Here is a 20,005-nt window from a genome sequence, read left to right as displayed (position 1 = left end):
GTGAAGTGGTGAGTTTGTGCCAAGAGAGACTGGAAGCAGCCCTATTTCTTCCTCCTGCCCCCCACAGCTGCACCCACCCATCACCTGTGCACACCGAGGTCTGGTGGGGAGATGCTTTTAGTTTGCCCCAAAACATCCCCACCACACACAGCTGTGCATGGCCCCCATCTCCAGGGGACAGGGACAGCCTGTGTCCCCACCACTTGTCCTGCAAGACTGGCTAGAGTGTCACAAGCCAGCCAGGCCCTTTGTGCAGCTCTGGGGAAGGCAGTGTGTGCAGGAGTGGTGAGAATCAAAGGCCGGCTGTGAGTCATTGCAGATCCAGTGAGTGATCACTGGCTGGGGGAAGGGGTAATTAGGCTGGCTTCCCGATCTTGCTGTTGTGCTCAGGAGAGTAACGGGGTGGCGTTGCTGCCATTGAAAAAAAAGCTTTATTTGCTAGGAGTGACTCATTGCATATGAGTCACAGATTATACATGGGAAAAGCTACCCCTGCTCCCTGCTGGGAGCTGAAAGTCCAGTGCAATGTGCCTGTATGATTCTGGCAGCTGGCTGATAATGATAGCATCACCTGGAGAGCGTTCCCTTCCTTTCATCTCACCCTGGGAGAATCTATCAAAGTCAGGTCTGCTCGTGCTACCCATAACTGCATGGGCTATGTACCTGCCCCACTGCAGAAGCTGAAGGGGAAATTTCTTTTGGCAAAAAAAGCAGAGAACCAAAAGAATCAGATGCAGACCCCTGGTATCCCAGGCTGCCAAGATCCCTCAAGGACTTTGTAGCCCTTGAAAAGGAATTTAACCTGCTGATCCCGGTCAAAACTTTGTGACCGCTCTGTTTTTGGTAATAAGACACAGTGAATTTTGACTGCAAAGCTAACACATTTACAGTATCCAAAATCTCTCCTCAGATCTGAATTTTGCAGTAGAATTGGGCCATCTTTTGTTTAAAAAAAAAAAAGAGTCAATTTTTATTCTGATTTTACTGAATTTTATTGCAGGGACTTGCAATCTTCAGTTGAATTGTGTCTTCTTCATAAACTCAATAAGCTTTTAAAATATATATTTCCTATTATTTCTGCTTCCAGAATAACCTGAGGTTTGGAAAGATAGAGGCAATCAACAATAAATGAGACAAAATAATTGCCTGGATCTTTACCTTTTTTTTTTTTTCCACTTTAAAACCTAATTTTAGATCTCAGCTGAGGCTTAAGGTCTGTTAATTTGCCCAAACTGTTTTTCTTTCTTCCAGTAAAACAAACCCAGTCAAATTGTGTTTGCCCTCCAAAACTTAGGTTTGAGAAGTGCCCAGTGCAGAGTTACTCAGTGTAATGAATGTAAACACTGGAAAGATTACTTATTGTCTTTGTACATGTTCTTTTGAGCTGGAATTTGATTGCACCACTTGAAGAATATCCTCTTACTGTATAAAAGCACAATTATGGAGATCTGATCCTCAGCCTCACTTCAGGGGATGAGTGCTGCAAAGGTGTATAGCTGTAAAGCAAGCATGCCACGTCTTCTGTGAGGGTGCTGTGCTCTTTTGGGATCACTCTGTGGTGTCTGCTTTGAGATGGTGGACCCTGGTCCAGATATTTCTGCTTTTTCATGAAGACAGCCTTTGCATAATGTCAGACATCCTAAGTGGCTGTTGAAGGGCTTGGCCCTGAAAAGATGGAGCTGCAGCACAGCCAGAAGGTGGATGAACCTCTCTGCTGCCAACCCTGGTGACCCCAAAGCAGAGCCCCTTTTTCTGTGAAGGTTGTCATCACCTCCAGCTCCCTCTTTGTGCCCTGCCTAACCTGCAGCCATCACTTTCCTGTGCAGGGACCCCTGGAGGGGACCTGCAGGTGTCTGCACTGGCACTGAGGAAGCATCCAGCCCAGCAACACCCAGCTGCTCCCCTGCAGATGTGCTGCTGCAAGCCATTCACATCTACTGCAGCTGTCTGGCAATTGCAGCCTCTGCCATGATTGATATGGAAATTGGTGAATTAAAGCTATCTGTTTGCTGAACACATGCAAACACATCTCTCTCTCTCAGGCACTCTCACATACGCAAAGCTAGATAAAGAATGGGCCAGAACTGCAGAGTGTCATCTCCTGAAAATCCACTGGGGAAAGCTCAGTGCCTGACCTGCCAAAATTCTCCCATTCTTATCTCAACCTCCAAGAAAGAGACTGGTGAAACCAGGTGGTCATTTTTCCAGGAGGCTTGGGTAGAAGGGAGATGATGTCTTGGTTGCAGGCTGTTAAGACACTTGGAAAAAATATAGCATGCCCTTCGAGGTACATGCTGTATTTTAGTAAACCCTGTTATCCAGCCTTAAAGTTTCTCTGGCTTTACACAGTATTTTACTGAAGCACACACTCCCAGCTACTACAGAAGCTGCAGCCCATGCAGTGTGCCTGGCAGATGCTGCCTTATCCTGGCTGGAATAGCTGTTGGTAAGCTCTCCAAGGCACCAACAGCCTTGCACCAGGGACTGGGCACTGTGCAGAGACTCCATGACTCTGATCTCTTCTGGTCAGAACTTCTGGGCATTTTCATAACTCAGTGGGGAATCCTGTTCTGTTTTCTGTCTATCTGCAGAGTAATGGCTCATTTTGCTTGCCCTTCCCCCAGCAGTATGGGTGGCTTTGTTTAGGAGAAATTATACAACTGAATAAGAGCCAGTATGAAAGGCCAGATCTTGAATGGATCCATGGGCACGACTGCACTGTGATGTGAGGACAGGCATATCTCTGTGAGACTGATCTCCTGAGCATGGAAAACAATAGGAGGGCAGATGTAGCCGTGGGGCTGCCGAGTGAGCTGTCAGAGGGACACCCAGAACCAGGGATACACGCTGTGTTTTCCAGCTGCTGGGAAGCTCAGGCTGTGCTGCTGGTATCTCTGCTGATGAAACCACGTCTCAGCCAGATGTCCCTGATTTTGCTGTGAAGCTCTCACCCTTGTGGGAGAAAATCTCTTCTCCCCTCCTGTTTCTTTCACTGCTTTCATTCCCAGTTCACGAAATTACCCCTGTATGATCTGTTGGTCACGTCGCTCCTTTCTGAATTCACACCAACAGCAAATCAGGATGGATGGAAGCTAATTCTAAGCACTCACATCAAAGCAGAGGTGTGCAGGCACATACCCAGAGCCTGCACTGACCACTGCTCCTACGGGGCCACAGCTGCCAAGAGCAGGATGGATTGGCCTGGTCACTGTCCTGCATGGGACACACAGCAAAGGCAACTTCTTGGGTGGAAGGGGAGGGAAGGAGAGATCAGATGCTGCTGTAAGTTTTTTTGATAACATCTTGCTGAAAGCTGCAGCAGATGTTGGAGTTTAAATTGCTTCTCACACCCTTTCATTTTTGTGGTCAGTTTTGCTAGAATTTTTGTGAAGTCACAAAAGGCAATTAAGAAAGGCAGAACCAGATCCTGAGCTGGGTATGGCTGTTACAGCAGATTGCCCTCACTGATCTTCTGGCACGCAGTTTTCAGTCATGCTAAAAGTACAGCAGACACAAAGTCTGAGTATGCAGAGGGAGACACTGTAGATCCCCACCAAAATCAGTATAAATCTTCCTGTCAGAACCAGAGACAGGATCTCACTGAACTTACTCAAAAGATGATAGGGAGAAGAGAAATTGTGTTAACCTAAATCTTCTTGCATTTTTAAGATTAAAAATTTAGTCTTCCTCTAATCCTTTCTGAAGATTTTTGATTTAGTGTTTCTTTTGCCCTGCCACTAAGCTGCTGCTGCTGCTGCTGATGGGACTGTCAGTCTGTCCCACACATTAGCCAGGCCTTACACAGTTTCTCTGTCAGGGAGAAAGGAATGGTGCTGGGGAGCAGCCTGCTAACAAGTCATCCATAATCCCTTCCTATGGGCTGTCCAAAGCCTACTCACTGGCAGAGACATACTTTGGGATTTCCTGAAGCCTCAATGAGCCAGGGTTAATCATTCCCTCTCCTGCTTCTTTATTCTCCCCGGAATGGAGAAGCGAGTGGGGTCCAGTCTACCTTGGAATCTTAAAAAGTTTCAGGAGGACTTCAGGAAGAGAGGATATCCACAGCAGAGTTGGGTCTCACAAAGATACAGGATATTTATTGTGGTCCAGTTTTCTTTTTTTGCCAACTGCAGACCTTTGAATTGATACAAAAGGGAAACAATTTAAAAAGCCTAGTAAATTTTACATCACCTATTATACCATTATTGTGATGGTAAGCGATTCTAAAGTACATAAAGGATCTAGAAAATCAGGCTTTATTTTTTATCAACTTAGTTTTTTAAATAGAGTTTATTTGATCCTAACTAGGCACTGCCTGACATACCACATTATTTTTAATAAGCCAGAAATCTTCTCCAGGATTGTTGTGGCTGAAGAATTAATAAGATAATGTTTCCATTTTAGGAAATCCCCTGAAAACAAAATATAAAAAAGCATAAAAGCCACCAGTCTCATTTTCAGGGATCTTTATTGCCCAGGGCTCCCATCAGTCACTGGGACTGGAGGCAGCACAGCTTCTCCCAGATGTCAACTCTACCATGCTGATGGGTTTTACTGGTGTGGACTGAATGAGAGACTGACTTATAACATGAGGCAGAGTTTACTCCAGAAATTCCCATTTCTGTATTAGTTCTGGCCCGGTGAGACGTCTCTCAGGCTGCCTGGTTCCCTGGTGATGGAATGCCCATGGGGCCCATAAATGAACCTCTCCAGTTGTTTTGCCCAGCCCTGATGGTGGAAAAGCCATTTATTTGCTTCTCTGAAGAGACAGCAGTGGAGACCTAAACCTTCAGCGAATGGGAGGGGAATTTATTAAAAACAAAGGAAGGCTGCAGGTGTAAAATGTTTGTCATGCTAACACCTGAACAAACATATCGCTGCGCCCTTGCTTATCTCCTTCCCACTCGCTGCCTTCATTGGGTCCTGTGTCCTGCTAACTGCAGACACATTAATCAGGTGGCTAGATTAGAGCAAAGTCACTGCCTCTGGACTGTCTTATCTGCACCATATAGATGTGTCATTATATAGATCAGGGCCAGGCCAAAGCAGTTTTTTATACCTTTGTGATGATGGAGCTGCTCACTGTTTCCTGTTTGCATCAATTCCCTGTGCCTCAGAGGGAAAGCCAGCTCCTCAGGGACTGCAGCCAAGTCCTCTGTTGTTGCAATCTCTACAAAAATTTGTACAAATATATGGCATTTTTCTCCTATTTCCCCTTTATTTCATAATTTGAGGTCCTTTCCCCAGAAATGTCCATTTTTTTCTCCAAAAAACAGTTTGATAAAGCAAGGTCTGGTTTTGACACCATACATTTTGCAGCCCGCAGTTGCATTGGTGTATTTGCAAACACCTCTCAGTGATTTCGGCTGTCCTGCACTTGTTTGACCTTGATTTGCTGCTGGCTGTCCCTTTCTTTCCCACTGCCCAGATGTGCCATGAAGAGGTTCCTGTACTGGAATGAAGCTGCCCAACTGCACAGGGAGTGGTTTGCCCAAGGTGGCATCAGGACAGGGCGGAGGAGGAAGGAAGGGAAGGCAGCTGGTGCAGGCAGCACCACATTACCCTCACCAAGGGAGTGCATGGTGTAAATGCCTCCTTTCTGCTTGTCTTCCCTCCTCTGCCACTGCAGGCAGAAACCTGGTTGCTGTGACCTCAGTTTTGTTCTTTCTCTCATGTCCTGGTCTTACCCTCTAGGGCAAGGTTGGACAAGATGGTCTTGGAGGTCTTTTCCAACCATAATGATGCTATGATTATATCCACTGGATTTTGTCTATCTAGCCCACAGCCCTGGAAGTTGTGTCAGTTTCTCTCTTCATGAACAAAGCTTTAAACTGATTTTGCACATACTGAAATCCCCAAATCTCTTTCTGTTTCTGTCCCCTTTTTACATTTTTGATGACAGTAGATAAAAACGGCACGCATACAAGCGCTTTGAGAGTGTCACTCTCTGCCTCGTGTGCTAAAGGCACATCCAAAGTGGGTTTTTGAAACACAAGATGCTTCTGTGCTAAAACGAGTTTTCTGTGCTAAAATGAGTTTTCTGTGCTAAAATGAGTGGCAGGCACCATGGCAGCAGCATACTTCTACGCTCTAGCTGGGTTTCCTAGTCCCCAGCCATCAGAGAACCTCTGGAGAAGCTGACTGGTTTTCAATGCCCTTTTTCTGTTCCTTGTTCTTGGTTCATTAAAATTAGAGGTGGATTAAAGGTAGATCCTGGGAACTGAGAGTCCTCACGCTTTGGAAATCTCTGAGTCACAGCAGAATGCAGGAGGTGAGTAAAGGGGTCATGGCTGAGTAAAGGGGATGAGGTCACAAATCGATGAAGCAATTTTCTTATTTTTTATAAACAGCCAAGAAAAACACAGCAAAATCCTCACAGCTTAATGCATGGATTAGTACTCGTGTACGACATACATGGTTATGATATTCATAATCAAAATAAATATGTTTACCAATTCTGTAAATCTCCATAAATTCTTCTTCCTCTTCTGCACGTAGTACAATTCTCCAAAGACTTGAAAATGTGCATGGTGAGTCTCTAATGCACATTTTATTTGCTGATTTCCCGTGGCTCCGTACAGACATTTTAACTTCAACAGAACATCTCAGCAGGAACTTTCTTATCAGGATTTCTGAGACTCACAACTGTATTCAGAACATCCAGTAAAAAGATTCCTCTGTCTCTGGAGACATCCCCGCTTAAAACCATATTTGCTTTCCTGGCAGTTTCCTCTGAGAGCCTTTGAATACGAGGAACAGTGCCATGAGTGTTAAGCTTTTCTCTCCCCATTGCTACAACTCCAGCAGGCATCGAGTCTCATGTGCTTGTACTCGCCATGCTGCCGGGGAATCTGGTGTGCTGCGAAAATGACTGAGATTATCATGACAAAAGGTTCCCTCCACCTTTTGTACCAGGAACCTCTTTTGCCCTAGGAAATGTCTGTGTTTCTGAAAAAGGCTTAGCAGTAATCTCGCTGCAAATTGTTCTCTTAAAGGAGCCTCTCCTGTTCCCAGCACCCTGCGCTGTTCAGAGGGAGTGCACGGAGACGGATGCATCGTTTCTGCTGAATTTTGTGCCGCTGATTTCTACCACAACAGTGGTTTTCTTTAGGGCTTTTCCGGGATAAAATAGAATGTGAATATCCGACAGAAGCTGCTAGATGTAAAGGGAAGCTCTGTCCTTTGTGTAGATATGGTGAGGTCTCCTTGCTCCTTTCTGTCACTTGGTTCTCCATGTGTGGAAGCCTGATGGCCCCTCACTGTTGTGAGTGCCACTACAGGCAGTCCACGAAAGCTACAGGTGTACACAGAACCTTGCACTGTAGGTATTTCATAAAGCTCCCAGATGAGTGGAGAGCCAGAATGTACTTGGGGACTGCTAATGGCTCCATAAACTTTGAGGACATTCCTTTGAGTGGCTGTTAAGTGACAGGGAGGTCCCCAGAGTGATTTTGGTCATGTGTTCATTCCAATGAATGTGTACATTAGCTATTTTTGGTTTGTTTGCATAATAAACATCTCTCACAGATTTTTGCCTTTTAAGTTCCCCCCTGAGTGGCATTTATGAAGAGTGAGATTGTCACTGTCCCTGAGAGGCCTGTGAAGGGGTGATGCTGTCACTATTTCAATAATTGTTGTGCGCTGAAAGCAGGTTTTAATGCCTTCAGAGAGTTCTTTGTGGAAGCAGGACACCGTGTAGCCTCCACCACACCAAGGCAGGCAAGTCTTGGTTTTCCCTGCAGTGGAGGTGGGGGGGGGGGGGGGTGAAGGGAAACCCTGCATCAGTCTCAGGAGAGAGTCAAGCTCCAACACCCCGCCCTTGCAGGTATCTGTGGATCAGAACTCAGGTTTCCGAACCCAAAGCCTCCGTCTCTCAGGCAGGAAATCATTCCCTTTAGATGGGTGTCATCTCAAGCTTTCAACTCTACTATTTGCATGAAAAGATCTCATCCTGCTGTCAAAACAGCCAAGTCCTCACAATTTGTACTCCATCACAAACTAGTAAATATGAAATGTATTCAAATGCAGAAGGCATTCTGTTACCTCCTTGCAGAAGCTGATCAATATCTTTTCTCTCAGCTAGTGCTGCTTCAGTTAGCAGCAGACAAGCTGTTGGATTTAGCCTTCCTGGGCTGACTTTATTTTTAGCTGGGAGTGGCATTTTTCCTCTGGAAGCTTTTCCTGCCTCACATCACGCAGTGAAAGCTGCTCGCTGGCATGACACTTTCCCCTCCTTGCTACTACATTCCCTCTGCTGACGTTGTAGCCTTCAAAACATCAGTTTGCTTATTAGATTACCATGCTGCCTGCAGTGAGGGAGAAAAAGCCCTAGTGCACAGTTTGGGCTGAGCATCGTGCTGGGCACTTGCCTGCAAAGGGTCTGACTAGCACTGAGGACACGGCAGGATGTGGCAGGCACTGGGGACAGGCAGGACAGCAGCTGCAAGGGGCTGGAATGGCACCTTGGAAATGCTCCTGACCCCACCAGCACCTGGGACCCTGCTCTGTGTTGGGTCAGAAATCTTCCAGTTCAGGTCTGCTGGAGGGAGGTGATGGTGTGCTGTGCATGGGTGCAGACAAATTATTTTTGTTGGAAATCACGGGGGGAAAAAGTCTTGCTGCTCATCTGAGGATTTTGAGGTGCAACACAGCCAGCTCTGATGAGAGCTCAGTTGGTCCTGACAAAAGCAGTGTGAGGATGTGCTGTGAGAGACCCCCCACAGCAGCTACCCCGTGTCTGGGACTTTGGCCAAAATCCTCAGTGGGAGGAGCAGACCCCACAGCCTGAGCTGATGGAGGCAGGACAGAAAAATGGCATTGTCTCGTGTGGTTTGCTCTCCATGTTGAGAGCACGTGCATTCCTCAGCAGGGCTCATGCAGTTTCCACCAGCTCCACCTCTTGCAATGAGTCATAGTTCAAAAAGCACACTTCTGTTAAAGAAAAAAAACAAAAAACAATGGGGGAAAACAAGAAGTCATCACAGCTATAAAGTAATGTTTAACTCCATTTCAACATCAAATAAATCTTTAGATAGCGCTGAATATCTGTGAGAGGTGGATGAAGTCACCTCCATCTCTTAAATCTAATGACAGTTTATGGTGAAATGATTTGTGCTCTGACCTATCTGTTCTAAAATTTCTGTTCTTCAATCTCGAAACTCCTCCCTTCCCTTAAGAGCTGTGTCACCAAATATTCCCTGCACAGCTGCTGGCATGTCCAGTGTCCACTGCTGTGATAAAATTACATGCAGTAAATATTAGCACTAAGGAGTACTGAATACCCAGTTGCTGGGCAGAATTAATGCAGTTCATGCCTCCTCTGTAGTTCAGGCATGCTTCCTAAGAGAGCAATAATAACATCCTGAGCAGGCTCGGTACTGAAAAGATGCACAGATGATTCTTTGTCCCCCCCCTCTAAACCCCGCCAAATCAGATGCACAAAACTGGCTGCTGCTGCCTTCTGGAGGAGCATGCTGCAAGAGCAAGAGTCTTGGCAAGCAGATTATAAATCATCTGTGACATTCGAGCCCGTTTGAACTTTGCACTTTCTTTTCCTCACTAGATAACATTATTGAAATCCTAGTGTTAAAGAGCTGCAAGGTCATAATGCAAAACTGAAAGGAAAAAATTCTACACATCCCTGACACTGTCTTCTGCCAGGAGGATCTCCATCTTGGGTCTGTGAACACATGAGCCTGTGTGTTTTAAAATCTCGGCATTGTTGTGGCCAGAAATGCCTCTAGGTCCATATTATTTTCGGCTTCTACCATAGAGCATGCATGAAAATTAGGGGTTTTCTTTATTATTTGCTATGTGAAATAAACCCTCTTGAACCTGAGCTCTCTTTCCAGCTCAGCTCTCCTGAGAGGAGTATTTACTCCTGTTATTTCTCCCTAAGACTCATACTCCTTTAGTATTTAGAGGAGTGAGAACTGCCTTCTCTGTCACATGGGATGAACTGGTGTAGTGGTTCTTCACCGCAGTGTAGGGGGGCAGGTACCCACCCAGGGTGGTGAAATGGCAGCCACCACATGTGCGAGACGTGATGCCCTTGACTATGATTGTATTTTAGCATCTGTGAAAACAAATGCTGCAGGTCAACAGACTCTGTGGCTTGGACACTTGACTCAGGAAGGACCATTAGAGTGGAAAATGTATTTCCTTTTGTGGTTTTCACCAGCTCACAGTTAACTTCTCTTTGTCCCAGTGTCACCGATACTCTTGTCACTTCCCATGTCACTGATATTCCCAGTGTATTCTGAGAAACACATGATATTGTGCAAGCACATGCTCCTGCTTACCTAGAGCCAGCCGTGCTGATTAGCCAGACTGTGGGCAGCATGAAATACCCAGCCTGCTGCTGTTTGCTGTATTGCTCCTGAGGGGAAAAAAAAAGCCCTGCTAGAAATCATCCTCCCCCCCAAAATAACCCAAACCAAAAATTAAAATGATATTAATTAATTTAACAGCACACTCCATTAGGAGTAAATTTGTGTTCATAGAAGGCTCCATGATGGAGTATAAATGCCTCATTAATATTGGATATATCAACCTGGGAGCAGAAGCAAAGTCAGAGAGAATAGTGACTGGCAATCCAATGAGTCCCCCAGACCCCACGCAGGGACGTTTCCTTTCGTCGCTCCGCTTGCATTCAGATACAGCCTGCTCTCCAAAGAACCATCTGTGCGGGCTTCCAGCGCCTGGGTTGTACCTCTGAAGCACAGCCTGGCTTCATTCCTAGGGCTTCTCAGGGCTTTTTGAACAGGGAAAGAAGCTGTGGGCAGGCTGAGTACAAGCCAGACCCCAGTTGACCTTGACGCTGTGTCCCACAAGCTATAAATACTGCTTTCTTCTCGGTATGCTGTGGGAAGAGTTGTCCTGTAAGAAACAGCAATCCCTTGGTCTTCTCAGCTCTCCAGCCCTTCTGATCTCCAGAAGTAACTGCTGGGAAATCTGTAATACCATGCCCTGAGCCAAGCCTGGCAAGTGGACTGGGATGCTTCAGGCTCTTTCATCCCAGCACAGAGCTGAGGTAGTTCACCCATCTTGGTGTTGCCGTTTAATGGCACCTTTTCCAAAGGAATGTTGGGGTTTCTGGAGAGGCAGAGATGGATGAAGATCACAAACTGGGGGTGGCTACAGTGAGCACTGATATGGCAAAGAGGGGGACAAACTCATGGAGGGAGCTGAGGGGGATAGATGTTACAAGAACAATCTTTGCTCCCTTCTGTCTCTTCCTGGGTAGTAGGGAGCAAAGCATTTCTCTGCCTTTTCCAGGGACTGTCTACTAGAGAAGCTTTCACCTGGTATCTCTTTTAGAAGGACTCAGATGGTGGCAGTGGAGGAAATATCCAGATATTATCTGCTGTTTTCAAAAGCTCTTTCCTTCCAACACCTGGAGAAAGACTTTACTCAAGTAATATTTCTTTCTTGGGCTCTATCCAAACTTGTGCACTTCAGCTTCTGCTGCTCTGGGATCTCTGAGTTCCTTGGAGTCCTCTGTGCTGAATGAAGTATCTGGGACCATTTAATTCTGTTTCTCTCTACGCACTTGGATCCTTCAGGAGGAAGAATTAGTAGGAATCTCCTTCATTACGGATAAATGATGATTCATCTTCAATGAGTTGTTCCTGCTCTTGAACAGGACACAGAAACACAGCATGCTCAAGGGTAACTATGTCAAGTTTGGGACATGTTGCCCACACCTGTGACCTACTTCCATATAAGTAGTGATGGTTTATGTGGGAGTTCACAGAGCCTGGGCACTAATGTCACTAGGGCTTTCCTAGTGGCAGTCCTGTTTTCTGCCACATGTGAACTTTTCCTGAGCACTGCCACTGCACTTGGCCATGGTCCACGCCTGTATAAAGCCCTTGTAGCAAGGCCTCTGAGGAGGAATCTCTATTCCATGCAAGATTAGCCCTTTATGAATATGTAACAGGTTACATTACCTTCTTGAATCTGATATGCCTAGCATAACTAAACTTCTGTTGTATATAATGGGAAAGTTTCAGCAGAAAATAGCATTGCTGATGTCTAACATCCTTCTCTAATTAACAAAGATAATTTTCTGCAATGTATGTGCACCTAATTACCATTCTGGGTGATCATTAAGATGTACATGCATTTAGCAGGGGCCTTGCTGCTCACTCATCTGGAGAAACCTTATACCCCAGAGAGGGAAAGCACAGCACAGGAAAGTGCCTGGAAGTCCGGTATTGTGCTCTGAATGTGCTCCCATCCACGAATGAGATACAGGATGCTGCTTTGCCCTGCCAAGGGGAATACAGCTGTGAGTGATCTTGGGGCTCAGCTAATAAACCAAGATACACATCACCAAGTCAGTGATGACTGTAAGCACTCTCAGTGTTTTTTGCTGAGGTGTTCGTGTACCTCTCACTCTGTTTTCTCTGGGGCTTAGCATGACGTCCATCCTCTCCTACATTCCTCATAAAGCTGGAAACTTCTATTATCACACAACGACTCAGGCACAGTCTGTTCCTTCCTCTGCTGAGCTGACTGCTATCTGACTGTCTTGCAATCTCCCCTCTGATTAATTCAGCTCTGGCAGGCAACTGAATGTTTCTTGCTCTGGCCGAGGTGCTAAGTCTGGGAAGGGGAATGCATTGTACTAATGGTTGCCATATCTGACCCGTGTCTGGTTTCAATAAAGTGACGGGGTGCATGAGAAGGTGACTGCTATGCTCAGAAACGTGGGAAGCATTTGTGGCAAGCAGTGAAACGGTGCCAAGACAATAACTGGGAATGGCTTTATTTCCAGGAGCTTGTAGTGGGTCACAGCACAAATCTATAAGGTTAGGCTTTTCCAGGTACACTGCGTTGGAGTGTGACAGCACCTTGTAAATGCTGACTGACGTAACACCGCAGCCTCAGTGGGAGGAGAGGTTTTAAGGTGCCAGCCAGCACTGTGTCTGAGTGTGACTCTGAGACCACACATGGCACCTCAGTCCCTGGGCTGCAGAGCAGTTGGCAGCTTGCTCCTGCCCCATTCACCACTTTTTAACTAGATCTCTGCCATGAGGTGGGAAAGGTGAGCCATGTGAGTTAAAGCTGAAGAACACATTTATTCAGATTCCCACCAAGAAAAATTTTTCACTTTTGCAGAAGACTTATTATTGCAGCACGTCTTTTGCTGGAGGGAGAGAGTGAGCTAAGTCAAGGAAGGAGATGTTTGTGCCGTACTTATTAGCTCAGAAACTCTGAAGGACTGAGAGCAACTTCAAGAGCACATGGGAAAAGCAGATCTGCTGACAGGTAAAGATCCAATGCCATTAGTTATTTCCAAAACCAAAGGAGACAAATGAACATTCAAGGCTTGTTCCAAATCATGGTGAAGTCCAAAAGAGTATTTTCTCTAGTGTCAGTGGGTACTGGAGCAGGTTGCCTGTAGAGCCCAAGAATGAGCTGATCTCAGTTCCTCTCTGTTAGCTTATTTATTTATTTATTTTTGCTCAGAAGGTGCAGAGGGCTTTCTGCTGATAAGGAATGCACAGTTTACTCGTCTCACAGTGTGCTTGAGAGCCACAGTGAGTGACTTGAGAGGGTTTGCAGCCATCTCCACCCTCACGAATGCGGCTGCAAAACCCCTCAGGGAGCTGCTGGAAGAGGCGCTTGTTTCACCGCTGTCTCTCCCTCCTCCCCTTCAGCAACACACTGACTGAAAATCCCACCCTCAGTGATTCAGATCAACAGACGGCCCTGTTATTTCTCAGACTGAAAACTCCTAACATTTCCTGCTGACAGCTATTTTGGGAATATTAAGCCTGAATGTTTTGGTGGAAAGAGAATTCAAAGGGCCACAAGAGCAGGGGAATGAGTGAATGAACCCAAGCAACTCAACAACACTAAAAATTTTGTAACACTTTTTTTTAAACACAGAGGGAGCTTTGATAGCTCACATGGCAACAAAGACTTTTGTCATGCCGGCTTCTTGGAGTTACTATGAAAGCATCTCCATTGTGCCAGCATTCCGTTGCAGGAAGCAAAGCTTGTAGTGGAGCGTGAGATAAAAATATTTGTAAGGCTCATCACTTTTTGACATCTCCACTCCAACACTTCCTCCCCAAAGCGGTGTTTGCAGACAGCTCTGCCGCGACTGCTACTTCTGATCTTCAGCCTCACCCAGCAAACACGCTTGGAGCACATGTGCTGGTGCAAACCCTTCGAGGAGGTGGAGGAACTTACGGTGACAGCCTGCAGCCAGTGGGGATAGCTCATCTGCTCAAGGTGTGTGAGATCTGGCCTCCAGCGAGCAGTCATTATTCCTCACTCTGAAGCACAACGGAGCTGAATCTGTCTATGAAACTACATTTTGCTACAGCAGTGGAAAAAAATTGGTGTCCTGTGATCACAATTACACAGGTGCTGGGCCGTGCTGGAGACCACTACATGGTTTTGTTTTGATTTTAAAATAGCGGCTGGGCTTTTAAGTCACTCAATAAAACAAAATGTCTGACTTTCAGCAGAGGTAGTACAGGCACTGGATTAGGATCTGTGTGACTAATTTCAAAAGCATAGTTGTTTTGGAAAAAAAGTACTGTGAAAAATGCCGATCACTTGTTTTTAAAATTTTAAAAGTAATAAAATGGTTATAAAAATAGTAATACAATTAGAGTAATAATAATCTGGACAATGTGAATGAGGATAATATGAGACAAGAGAAACAAAGAGTTACAGACGTCCCGGGTACCTTTTTCTGGGCAGCAGAAGCCCGAAAAAGGACACTCGTTAACAGAGGATTAACCCTTAAAAACAACAGCCTGTTGCATATTCATACTACTCATACATGATGCATAAATTCCATTTAAACACAGGATTCTGTCTGGTCATTGTCAACTTCTTCCTCATAAGCCTAATAGCATCGTCCTGCCTGAGTGAGGTGGCAAGAAGTTTGTTTCTCTTGATAATGGGGCAATAAATTCTCTTTCTCTGAAAGATTTAGGTGTCCTGTGACTGCTGTCTCAGTGTGATTCCTTTCTTTAGAAAAAAAGTGTCCTACATATCATAGTTTCTATTTTAACTTTTTTTTTATAACCTAAAACTATATTTAACACACTACTTAAAAGAATTAATACATTACTTTCTAACACAATACATATAATATTCATTTTAATATTTGCAAAAAGCCAATCATAAAATACACATTTTTCACAATACTACACTTTATATTTCTCTCTTTTTGCTACCTTCTGCCTCAAGATCTCCAGGCAAAGGAACATTTGCACAAATTACAGCTAACCAAGAACATACAATATTTATCCACAATAAGTGATTTTACTTCAGGAGTTCTTTGGAGCAAAATGGTGTATATAAGTTTGCATTTTAGAAGAAGATTCAGCCTTTCTAGGTCTGTGCAGTGAAGACCCTGCCCTGCTAAATATTTCCTTGTAGGTAAAAAAGACTTAGTGTTGCCCTGGTGCCTAACTGTCGTGAGCTTGGGTGGATGACATTGTTCATTTGGGAATGTTTGAAATGCAGTGTGCAGTACAGTTACAGGGAATATAAAGGAAGGTACCAGGACATGTGAGAAATAGCTACTCACTTTTCATGGTTTAGGAAGGTTTATTAAACTTTATCAAAACTACAACAGAAGACTGAATAAAGGAAAAAGGTTACGGCTCTGGGAGCCAAATATTTTCCCCGCCATGTGCTCGGCCCCTTCTCAATGGAGGTTTTACCCTTTTTAACCCTTCAACCCCTCCCAAAGTTCTGTCCATCAACCCCTTTTTTGCTGCCCAGTGGTGGAGATCCCTTCCTCAAATCCTGACTGGAGGTCAGATGTTGCCATAGGGACAAGCCAGCCCTCCCAGATGTCCCAACTCCAGCTGTCCCTTGATAACCACGTGAGGGGGCACAACATAACTATAAATCTATAAACTTTTCTTAACCTATACACATGATATTTGACCATTAATTGTGAGAGTCAATCATCACATTACTCATCTATCACAGACACATGGGGCTTGCTACTGCCTGAGAGTGCAGAGTACATGCCGCAACCATCTGGAAAGCTGCAGGTTTCCCAAGCTCACTTTCAGCCTCCAGGCATGTCTTTGCTCATACCTCATGGTAGGACACATCCATCCTCACAGCAGATAGTGTGGCTTCTGTAGGTGAGCCAGTGGACAGACCACAGTTTGTTGACATGCCTGAAGAGTCTGTAATCTGGAAAAAATTCATGAGACTATTCTGAACTTGATGTTGCTGTGTGTAGTACTTTCTTTCTACTCAGCAGAGTGGGCTGAGTAGGAAAATGGAAAAAAAGAAAAGTATGTAATAATTTGAATTTGAAAGTGAATTTTGTTTTGATTGTGTTCAGCAGTCCTTCTGTGTTTGAGTTCTGCATTTATTTGTATATTCAAGCTCTACAAGAATGGGGGGTTACAGAGTGAATTTTAAACAGAGATGCTAAAGTACTGACCATCAGTGAATTCCGAAAAGTTTATATTCTTGTAAAATTTACACTGTTTGGTTTTGTTACCTAACTCCACTTGCCTGGGAATAGAAAAGGATAGAGTGGATATTGCATATTATAATTTATAATGGGCTGCTCTACAGGGAAGACACTGTTTGCTGATGTTACTATTGAACCTAAATAATGAATAAATTAGAGAATGATGCAAATTTATTGAGAGTTGTCAGATAAAGGTGAAACTCATCATAAAAAATATTAGTTGCAAATGGCTTGCTGAGCTTTATCTCTTACTCCTGTGTCTCTGAGGCACCTTGACTACTCACAGGCCAATAACCTTCAGTTCCAGCAGACTATAAACAACTCCTCTACCTGACTCATAGAATCAGAAGAATTTTAATTAAAATATTTGTGAATATTCATGCCCTCCCTCAGCTCCAAAGTGACCTCAAAGCAGAAGGGGGCTTTCATTGTCAAGGTATTTCGGTCATTCTCCTTTCACCTCTCTTGCCACTGAGTATTCTTGCCACGCGAAGCTTAATTTTGCATTGTGTCAGAGTAACAGCAAGGGGCTTGGTCCATTAAAGGTCCTACATTTTGGATGGTGAAGATCATTTGTGTCTCTTGACTCCCAGTACAGCATGGGTGGGGTGAAAATTACGTGGAAATGACGTGTCTTTGCCACCTGGAAAAGGGAGGCTTAGATCAGTGATCACTCAGCCAGGGTAGAAGGATGCAATCTCATGTCAGTGCTGATGGGCTTGCTCCTATAAACAGGCTGCTGTTAGCATAACATCTTTTGGGAAAGGTCTTTTGGATATGGGACATCTCTTCTGTGTCAGAAACTTACAGAAAAAGAAAAAAGCCATTTTGCCCAGACACTTTAAGTGTTAAAGCACTGGTGTAGGTCCTTACCTTCCTGTCATTTTTCCTCATTATGTTTGTGACATCTAATTATCACATGGATATGAATTCTGAAGCGGCCCATGCCCTCTCCCTGCCTATTTCTATTTCAATAAAATGAAGATTATAAAGTCTGCTGATCTCACAGGGGTGCTGTGAGGGACCACTTTATGGCCTTTAGTCTTAGAGGAGAAGCTATAAAAGTTCATAATGACTTATTAGTGATGCAGATCAGTTTGGAGTGTCCATAAAGGCTTTTCAAGATATTTTGTATGAAGCATTTTGAACCAGTGAGGGCCCCCTGTACTCTGTAGTGCTGCAGGTCAATGGGGTTCATCCTACCTCAAGCACCCTGGGATGGGAGACATGGATTACTTTGTCTTCACAGGCACCCATGGAGAAATGGGGAAAACAGTCTGTTGGATGAAACAAATCAGGCCACTCATTATTCCCATTCAGTTACCCTAAACCTGCTTGTCTCCCTGTTCTTATCAAGGCCTGGATTTTATTTTAATTTAGTTTATTTTAGTTTAGTTTAGGTTTTTTTTTATTTTTTATTTTTAAAATCCCCCTCTCTGTGAACAGTCTCTAAGGGAGGCACTGGGTTATTGTCCTTTTGGCTTTCCCATTTGAGATCGAGCTGAGATTAGCCAGGGCAAAACTCCTGCCTTGGTTGCAGTGCCTTTGCTTTGATGCAAATATTTCAGTTTTAAAGTCATCATCTCTCCCCAGCAGCTGCCAACCACACCCCCACCCTCACAGAGTGTTGTGTCCTGAGAGTCACATGGGCAGAATAAACAGACATTTGCTCCGTTTTCTCACATAGAGGTTTGGCAAGACCCACCCCACCCTTCCATACCCTCTTTGGTCTGGTTCGCTTTCCCTCTCTGCCTGACTGCTCTCCTGTAGGAGCCTGTTATGATTTCTTCAAGCTCTTCTGTGACCTGTGGCCTAAAAGAAACACAGAAACAAAATCTGAGGGAGAGTTGCTGTCATTGTGTTATGGAGACTGTGATTTCCCTTGCTATGTTTTGCCACTTTCTTGTTTTTCGCTTTCCACCTCAGCTCTGTTTGAGATTACAGGACTTCAAAGGGATTCAGCTATTATACAGAATATAAAATCTCAGCATGACCTGCTGGTTAAATCATAATCCACTATGATACAATATGTGCCATCTCTTCTCTAGATTAAATCTAAGCAGGCAAGAGGAGCCTGTAGCATTTCCTCATCCATCCTGCGAACACCAGCCTGGCAGGAACAACCAGGACCACTGCTGTGAGCATCCTACTGCCCATCTCTGAACAGGATGTGTGGGAGAGGTGGGATCTGGTACAAACAGCTGAAGTTCTGGTGTGAAGGAGAAAGCAGCCCTGTCTCCTGCTGTTTGCTGCCTTTTTCTTGCCCTGCTGCTTTCCATAACCTCATGGAATGCTGCTGTCTGGTGGCCTGTTGCAACCACTGGAAACAGTTGTGTGTTCTGTGTGAGAATCATCAGGGAGGGGGGGAGCAAGCCTTTGTTCTCACCACAATGTAATGCTGGATTGCCTGGATCCAGCTCCTGGCCCTGCTTAAGCAAGTTAATACCCACCTTCTTTGAGGAGTCTTTTTTCCTTTCCCCAAAAGCCACTTTCCAAAAGGAAAATTGTTCCATCTTTAGTTCTAGCAGGTGTGAAAGCTTGTTTATAAATCAGCAACCCACACAGCATTATGAGGGATCAAACCTTATTCTTTCAAGGTCACTGGAAGTGGCTTATCATAGTGCTGGATCTTGAGGTGTGCAGTCACAGCCCATTTTTAAATATTTGGATGCTGTCTCTCAGAGCAAGTTTATGGCTGGCTGTGTGAAATGCTCTGCATGAGCTTTCAGAGAGCATCCCACTGGCAAGCATCTGCTACATGTTCCCACATATAGGCCATCCACAGGAGCAGCCCACCCCACCACAAACAGGAGGCTGAAATCAGACCTTGGTGAGGTCTGCAGGAAAGCTTCTGCCCCTCTCCCAGGGTTTTCCAGAGCATGTCTGCAGCTGGAGATTGAGTCAGCCCTGAGGATGCAAGTGCAGCTGCTGAGGGGAGGCAGGTGAGGAAGGATTTCTCTTCTGCAACCAGCTGAGGGGCTGTTGCTTTCGAAAGGTTTACTGCTTTGGAGAGTACAGGTCCTGAGAGCTGGCAAGGAGCATGGAGGTGGAGTCAGTCAGCCTTAAGTAAAATACAGGCTCTTGGGTCCACAGTGGTTCAGCACCACTAGTCATATAACAGGTTTGTTTTCTTCCCTGTCACACTCCCACAGTCTGTTGCATCCAAATACCACTGAAGAAATGACATGACACAGTATCAGAACATTTTTCCCTCCTTGTAGCAAGAATATATAATAATCTCTCTGGAAAGCACATCTCAGACTATTTCCAAGAACAATAGATGCTTGTAAGGCATTCAGTGAGGTCAGAATAGCTGGAGGCTGCAAGTCACATAATAACTTTTTGTGCTTGCATAGTGTTTCATTTTCAGACTGATTCGAGTGGGATACAGGAAATAAACAGATTTTTGTTTTTTTTAATGGCTATTTCTCAAGTCAGTGGATTGTTTTTTGAAAACCAGGACTTGCCATCTTAATTATCGCACTGGTAAAAACAGGATCATGCCACAGAAACAGGACTCCTCCTCTTCAG

The sequence above is a fragment of the Serinus canaria genome, chromosome 2 (genome assembly GCF_022539315.1).
Source record: "Serinus canaria isolate serCan28SL12 chromosome 2, serCan2020, whole genome shotgun sequence".
Lineage (NCBI taxonomy): Eukaryota > Metazoa > Chordata > Aves > Passeriformes > Fringillidae > Serinus > Serinus canaria.
Note: the sequence above shows the minus strand (reverse complement) of the source record.